The following is an 8,282-nucleotide window of genomic DNA, read 5'->3' as shown; positions in this document are numbered from 1 at the left end:
TGTCACGACGATCATCGGCGAACGCGGTAGAGCGAAAGAGCAGGGGCTCTAGAGTTTCCGCCGCACCGCATCCGTCACAGAGGGCAGGGCATGTCAAGAGGCAAGGCAGTCATTTTAGCTGCTGGGCTGACTGCTGGTTACCTCAGGCAGTGCTTTCTTTTTTGCTTTTTCCCTGGCCTCTACAGCAATCCTGTTCCAGTCTGGGCGGCGCACTTCCATGGAGCGAGCAACGCGGGAGTCTACAATTTCTGGAAGAAGGCAGTCTCTATAAAAACGTACCAGGAATGGCTTTATTTTCGTTGCCCAGAAATTGTCATCTCGGCGTACCTCTTGCACGTGTATTCCCTTTGTTGTATACACTACGAAGTCACAGATACTCCTTCTGGTGACATGAAGCTGGCCCTGCACTTGGTAAAAATATCTGTGCGATCGTATAAGCACTGGATCACCTTCTTTTTGCTTCTTCTCTGAAAACTTTCGCGCAGCTTCCAGGAGCTCATCTTCCTTTGCAGTTAACGGGCATTTCACCTCTACAATTCGGTCCTCGTCAACTACCCCGTCAGGTGACGCTGCCAGGAATCCATGCTCAAGGTCAACAAACAGCCCGCATGGGTGAACAACTCTGTTCATCTGTGCTCCATATAACTGGAGTGCAACGCTCTCATGCTGCTTGCCGTGCTCCGTGGCAGAATTTGTGAAGCTCTTTGGATGAAGCAGGGCCTTTACCAGTGCGTCACAGGGTGTGCAGTCCCTTCTTATGCAGACAGCGTGGAAATTTGAAGCAGTGAGGCGGAGCCTCCTTTGCTCGAACCAATTCGAATTGTCTGCCTGTCCCCGTGTTTGTGCCTCAATCTGTTCGCATAGTTCCTTATCAACTTGGAGCTCCTGTAGCTGCCTTTCTGCTTTCTCAGCTAACTCATCAGGTGGCATGTCTGGCTTCATGCAATTGGCTCCATAGTGAGGTGATGAGGTGCAAGCGGCACGGATCTTCCGGTCATGCTGGCTGTCAAAAAGTCTTTTTCTAGGCAATCGCCGGTCTTTTGCAGCCATTTTCTTGTTAGCATACTTCTTGTAGACAGCACCGGGGCTCTCGCAAATCATTGCTTTGCTAGTTTTTGCGTGCCACTGGGGCCCTAGCTGGAAGCTTAGCCCAGCAGCTTGGCAGCGATGCTCATAAGAACCCTTCTGGCACCGGTTTATCTGCTTGCCGCCACAAAGCTTAGCAACAAGAGACATGAGGGCTTCCGCAAGGTTGCTTGTGTCATCATTGATGAGACGGTCAGCTTTTTCCGCAATACTGTTGGCTGCAGTCATTATCTTTGTTTTCAGCATGGTAGCAAGCGTCCCGTATAAGTCTTCACCCTTGGTGCGGTCACAGAAATAACTTTTACAGCCATCATGACACCCAAACACATGTTTTGGGCCATTTCTCAAGTCAGTAGCCAAATCACGAACAAGCTGTCTTTCATCAGCAGGATCCTCTCGTAACATTTCGGCATAGTGACTGACAGCCTTGCGCGCACCGTTCTTTATGCGCTTTATTCTCGGGCCCGAAAACATGGGCCGGCCACCTTTGCTTTCCTTAGCAATGGCGTAGAGGCGGGAAGTGTAGCACTTGACAACATGGTTAGCACACTCATGCTTTCGGACGAAACGACCGTAGCTAACCTTTGACTGAATCTGATAGTAAACAGACGAGTCTCCATCTCCTATAAAGGTGCGGTATTGAACACCGTGCATCTCCATGCTTCGCTGGAAACCCTCAACAAGGACATCTGCCTCCATGGCCCCTGAGCTTTGGTCCCAGTTTTTGTAGCAAGTGTGCTTCTTTGCTTCAACGTTTTTCCTGGCATAAAACTGACAAGTGCTGCACAGCTTGTTTCTCACACCCAAGTAGAGGAGCTTTTTTGTGCGCTTACCTATGATGACGGCGCGCCAGAATTGGCACAATATCTGTGGCCATGGCTCCTGTGGGACCAGCCACCATCAACTACCACTGTTATCTTTGGGGTGCAGCCATCCTCGCAGAAATCACCAGCTGCTTCTGCTAGTCTCTTTTCCTCCTTGCCAGCTTCAGTCATTTGCCCCAGGAGCACAGCTTTCCATTGCTGGAAGAAAATCGAACATACGTTGAAGCATGTATCTTCACAACGGGTTGAAAGTTCGTTCACCTATTGTGCTGTTTCTCGCAAGTGTCAGCCTCCTTTGGATTTTGCCTAGCACATGGAAAGGTTCACGCCCAACTAGAAATCAGGACGACACTGCATATCCTTCGAATTTCAGCTTTTGCCTCTCGCATGCACGACGTACTACAAATAAATGAGACACCCTTAGGCGCATGGAAGATCGAATGAGTTGCTTAGAATGACATGCCAAGCGATGACATAATAGTAACTGGTTTTACAAACTTCTTTTTCCCCTCTTTCATGACAACATACCCTAGTTGCACACATAATATGGGACGACGAATATAAAGCGTGGGGAGACTTTTGGAGGCTTTAAAAAAATGTATTACTTTGGTAATTTAAACTCGAAATGACTCCTCGCCAAAAAACAACCGAAAACGCACGTAGACGACACGTGAAGGACACCTGCTAACAAGAGCAAACGTGTAAGATGAATACAGTTATTATGGTAGCTAACAATGTCTTGTGCATTTTTTTATGTACGGGGACAAAAATTGAAAATATGGATGTAGGAACGGTGCAGTTCATTCTTTGTGCTGGTACATTTTGAGAGGATTTGTGCATTGGAACAAAGGAAAAGGCTGAATTATCTGTGTGGCGGTAATTTTCCCTTTTTGTGTATGTTTTCTGGTGCTTCAATCTGATAAAACTTATGAGTGTTGAGGTCTTCGCATGTTTACCGCATATTGTGGATTGGCCGTCTGTCTTAATTCAGCGCAAACAAATGTAATGGGAATCATCAGTACCTGAAACAATTATAGTTCTAAATCAGGCAGGAACCACAAAAGACCGGACAAAGAGAGCAACAGCTGCACAAAATGGGATATTCCGCACTACACATACAAAGTCGCATGGAAACGAAACTTGGCAATATGCCAGTGCACATACCTTTCCTAGTGCCTCCTCTCGACGCAAGAACGTTCCCTTGCCCATGACAGGGATCTCCATGACCGCCATTGCCTCCTCCAGATGCGAATGGCCAGACCCGATGCTTGTGAATGCCCACACAGTAGCATCGTTTATGCCAAGAGCTGCCTTATCTGTGAGAGGCGTTGGCTCTGCAACAGGGTCGGTAGCGGCTCTTCTGAGTTCATGGCAACCATTGCACTGGAATTTGAACTCCGACCAGAGGCCGATCCTTCTTTCCTCTTTATACTCAAAGCGCCCTCCATTAGGACAAGGGCAGCGGTGTTCGCCAAGCTCTTGTACAGCCTTTACGAAGTGGTCCACAGACACAACTCTTCTTCCACATATGCCCGCATCCTGCGCTGTCGGGAAGCTGCTGTCCCTCTGAAAGACGAGCTCTGGCAAGGGATTCTCAATTCCTAGGCCATCCCAGTAGTCAGTCATTGTGACTTCGCAGCTAGAAGCACATGACGCAGATTGTGGTGATGTGCATTGTGTTCTGCTTGATGCCGGGCTGCTGTTCGTCGGTAGCGCTGCCTGTTTTCTGTAAAGCACAATGTGAGGAGTGAAACAAACACAATATTAAAATGAGGCAAGGCGAAACAAAGATGCCAAATAATTTTGCCAGCATCGCAATTTAGGTAAACCTCGTGTGCATTGTAGATGAAAAGGGCTGACTGCGCTAGTAAGCACGACACTTCAATACGGCGCCGGAAAAAAAGGGAACTGTAGTAAAAGCAAATAGATGGTTATCTTATATGAACGTTGAGAAACACGGGCTAAGGATGTGTATACGTTTATAATTACCATACCATAATACCATAATTACCATAATAACAGCGCAGTGTAGAGCCGACGCAGAAACGAAAAAGGTCAGAACTAGCACTCGCCGTCGTTTTTCTCTTCTGCGCCCTTTCTGCAGTATGCTGTTATTATGAATGTGAAATACGTCATTCATAAGTTAGGATAGCGAGGAGGGGGGGTGGGGTGCTTCAACATGTAACAGTTCGGCACTTTCTACCTTTGAGCGTAGGGTTTGTTTCTGGAAAAAGCCAATTACACACTGTTACTCGAGTATGTTTGGGCAAGAGATTCATGGTTCAAGCGCAACCATAACGGACCGTTTGCGGAAATCTAAGTACGCTTCTCCGCAATGCTTGTTTTCTAACTAAAAGGTCTCGTTCCCAGAGGACGCTCTCACATTCTTTGTGGAAACGAAAAGGGTTGAGGTTCCCCTTCTGTGTCAACTGAGGAATCCCCTCAGACGTAAAAGCTCAAGAGACAGGACGAAAAGACGAGGAACGACCCACACAGGGGCGCTGGAATGTCGACAGTGGAGGCGGGGAGTCTGCACTCGACGATAGATTATGCACTAATGTCACAGAGGATGTATAACAGATTAGGGGTAATGAGCATAGATGAAGATGGTTCCAGAAGTCTAGGTAGTGACCACAAGCGTATCAAGTTGAGCTTCAGAAGAAAAAGCAATGTAGGACTGAATCAAGATAAACAATCAGGGGGAAATTTTTACTCAGAAAAGCAATTGGAAGTAGCAGCCAAACAAATCGAGAAAGTAATTTTTGAGGATAGTGAAACAGAATGGACTTATACCAAATTAACTCGATTACTGGAGCTAGAGCTAGCTAAGGTGGGAGTAAAGCTAAAAGGGAAAAGATGCAAACCCAAGAGTTGGTGGGATGAGGAGGTCAAGAGGGCAATAGAAAAGCGCAAGGAAGCATCCAGGGAACACAGATATTCCAAGAAGAGGGGGGAACCAAAACCCGAAGTAGACAGAAAATGGGATACCTTCATAAAGTGTAGAAGGGACGCATCCTATTTGATTAATGAGAAAATTAGAAGAAAGGGTGCCCAATGGATGTCAAAAGTAAATAAAAAGGATAGAAAAGCAGCCCAAAAATTCTGGAAACATCTAAATGCAATGAGTAATAAAACTAGGCTAGAACAAAGGTTTATTGTTACAGATGAGGGTATTCGACTAGAAGGGGATGAAGCAATAAAACACATAGGAACAAGGATGACGGAAAAATTTTCAGCAAAGCACGTGGTACATAATTTATCGAAGGAGGATAGACCGGTTACAGCAATAGCTTCACTTGAGCAAGGAGAGTGGGAAAGGGCAGAGAAGAAGGTTCCTAGTGGCACATCAACAGGACCAGATGGTATCCCGATTATGTTGATAAAGAAGTTAGGACCAAAATCCAAGCAAACATTAATACAGGTAGTGAACAAAATGATAGTGGATGAGAAAGTCCCCGATGAATGGCGATTAAGTAGAATGAACATGATATATAAGGGAAAGGGGGACAAAGCAGACGTAAGTAACTATCGCCCCATAACAGTGACGTCTGTGGTTTACAGGGTGGTGATGCAAATTATAAAGGATAGACTGCAGGCTTGGGTGGAGAACGAGGGGGTGCTAGGGGAACTACAGAATGGGTTCCGGAAACAAAGGAGGTTGGAGGACAATCTATTTTCATTGACACAGTGTATAGAAATTGCGGAAAAGGAACATAGGCCCTTATTGCTAGCATTTCTGGATATTAGGGGAGCCTATGACAACGTTACTCAGGAGCATTTGTGGGACATATTGGGCACATTGGATGTGGAAAATGGAGTAATTAATCTTTTAAAAGATATATATAGAGGTAACAGAGTGCTCATAAAATGGGAAAAAAATGTATCAGGGCCTGTAGAGATACAGCGGGGGCTTAGACAAGGATGTCCTCTGTCCCCTTTGTTGTTCATGTTGTACCTGCAAGGTTTGGAGGCCAAGCTAGAGGGGAGCGGACTAGGTTTCAACCTATCTTTTTTCAAGCAAGGGGAATTGATTAAACAGACATTACCGGGACTAATATATGCGGACGATATAGTGATAATGGCTGACAACAAGGAAGACCTGCAGAAGTTGTTAGACATATGCAGTACAGAGGGAGATAGATTAGGCTTCAAGTATAGTAAGGAAAAATCTGCAGTCATGACATTTAATGAAGAGGGCGGCGAGCATAGAATACAGGAGTTCGTGCTAAAGGTAGTGAATGAGTACAAGTATCTTGGGGTGTGGATAAATAACAGTGTTGAGTATCTGACAGAGCATGAAAAATATGTAATGAATAAAGCTAGTAGGAATGCAGCTGTCATGAAAAATAGGGCACTGTGGAATTACAATAGGTATGAGGTGGTAAGAGGGATCTGGAAAGGGGTGATGGTCCCTAGCCTGACCTTCGGGAATGCGGTCCTGTGTATGAGGCCAGATGTTCAAGCAAGGCTGGAAATTAGGCAACGGGGAGTAGGGAGGTTAGCTTTGGGAGCACATGGCAATACACCAAATCAGGGGGTACAGGGTGATATGGGATGGGCGTCTTTCGAGAGCAGAGAGGCTAGCAGTAAGATAGCATTTGAGGAACGATTGAGAAGGATGGAGGAAAAGCGGTGGGCTAGGAAAGTTTTCAGATACCTGTATATAAAGAATGTTGACACGAAATGGAGAAAGCGAACTAGAAAATTGACAAGCAAATATCTGGACAGCAGTAAGGGGGCAAATCAGCAATTATCGGTTAAGAAAAAGGTTAAAGGAACAGAGAGAGCTTTGTGGAAAACAGGGATGCTGACGAAATCGGCACTAGAAACATACCGGACCTTTAAACAGGAAATTGTCAAAGAAAATATCTATGATAATTGTAGGGGAAGTTCTTTGTTGTTTGAGGCCAGGACTGGAGTTTTGCGGACTAAGAAGTATAGAGTCAGGTACCAGGAGATAGACACTTTGTGCATTGCGTGCGGAGAGGAGGAGGAAACGGCTGAACACTTGATACTTTTCTGTAAAGGGCTTCACCCTACAGTGGAAGGCAGCGGGGCTGACTTACCCAAGGCATTGGGGTTTAGGGATAGTGAAGGGAAAGTGGATTTTAAGAGGTTAGAAGTAACCAAGCGAAGGTTATCTGATTGGTGGCTAAAAGCAAGACAGGAGTAAAATTTCACAAGACATGGCTAGGTGGCTTGAGCCACCGCCCGATGTAAAGGGTTCAGCCGTATCCATCCATCCATCCATGGACAATGATAGTGTCGTAAGGGCAGGCAGAGGTGCAAGGGTACAGTGGTTTATGCTACCCCTTTGCAGTAGGAGAGAGTGAACGGATGGTTGTCCTGTGCCTCGCTCCTTGTTCGCGACTGGTTTTGACCGATTTGTTGCGCTCCCTCCCTGTCTAGAGCAGCTCCTTCCCTCTCCAGGTAGGGAGCGCAACGAATCGTCCAACACCAGTCGTCCATGAGGAACCAAGCGCGGAGTCATTTTGGTAAACATGCGGCAAACCACAGTTTACGAAAGGGGGACTTGAGTCTTTACGTTTGTAAAAAGAATGCAAGAGTGTCGCCTGGGGAAAACACTTTTCGGTTGCAAAGCAATCTTTGTATAGCAGCCGACTCGCAGATTTCGGCATACACTGCCGGCGCCTGCTTTTCAACCATCGCAGGCCAGCAGAAAGCATCTTGGCAGCGTTTAGGATTGAGATTTGTTTCTATCGATGAATCGATAGATTGAGGAACTACAGCCTGGACATTACAGCACCTTGAAACACAACAATAGGTTGTTGTAGGTATATTTACGAAGTCAAAGGGTTGCAGCTTGAAGTGTTATAAGCTTTCTTTGGCAAGGCTTTGCCTAGCGTTCTACAAAGACAAAACTATAACCTCCAGAGAAACTATCTGAAAAATTCTGCTGCACACGAGGGGAAGTAAGGACGTCGTGACACAAGCCAATGCAGGGCTAGTACGATCTCCAAAAAGTTCAATGAATAAAAACTTGTTGCGAGTAACAAGGAACTGGAGACAAACGAATAACGAGAATTGAATCTACGGTACAAGCGAGTACTGAACCAATACAACACATACTGAAAGTGTTAGACCTCTAGTGTGATTTGAACGTTCGTGTGCACGGACCGCTACCGGCTCGAGAACTATAAATTTGATTACATCTGGTCTGTGCGGGCAACTCTTGACACTCGTATAAGTGTTGGCACCGGCGGACAAGGACAACCTGCCGACAACAAATACATCGCACGTTGCTGAACAAACTTTCTTGCTCATGTAAAAAAAAGCGGGAATGGGGATGAGCGAATGAGCACTGCGCAGTGCGACGTCACCGCTAACCGTTAAATATATAACAAGCAGAAC

General features: G+C 46.0%; 1 pseudogene; it reads right to left on the bottom strand.

Moving 5' to 3' along the window:
- Nucleotides 1-4,120, bottom strand: LOC144134597 (uncharacterized; annotated as a pseudogene).
- Nucleotides 4,121-8,282: the final 4,162 nt, after the last annotated feature.

The sequence above is a fragment of the Amblyomma americanum genome, chromosome 5 (genome assembly GCF_052857255.1).
Source record: "Amblyomma americanum isolate KBUSLIRL-KWMA chromosome 5, ASM5285725v1, whole genome shotgun sequence".
Classification (NCBI taxonomy): Eukaryota; Metazoa; Arthropoda; class Arachnida; order Ixodida; family Ixodidae; genus Amblyomma; species Amblyomma americanum.
Note: the sequence above shows the minus strand (reverse complement) of the source record. Positions and strands in the feature narration are given on the sequence as shown.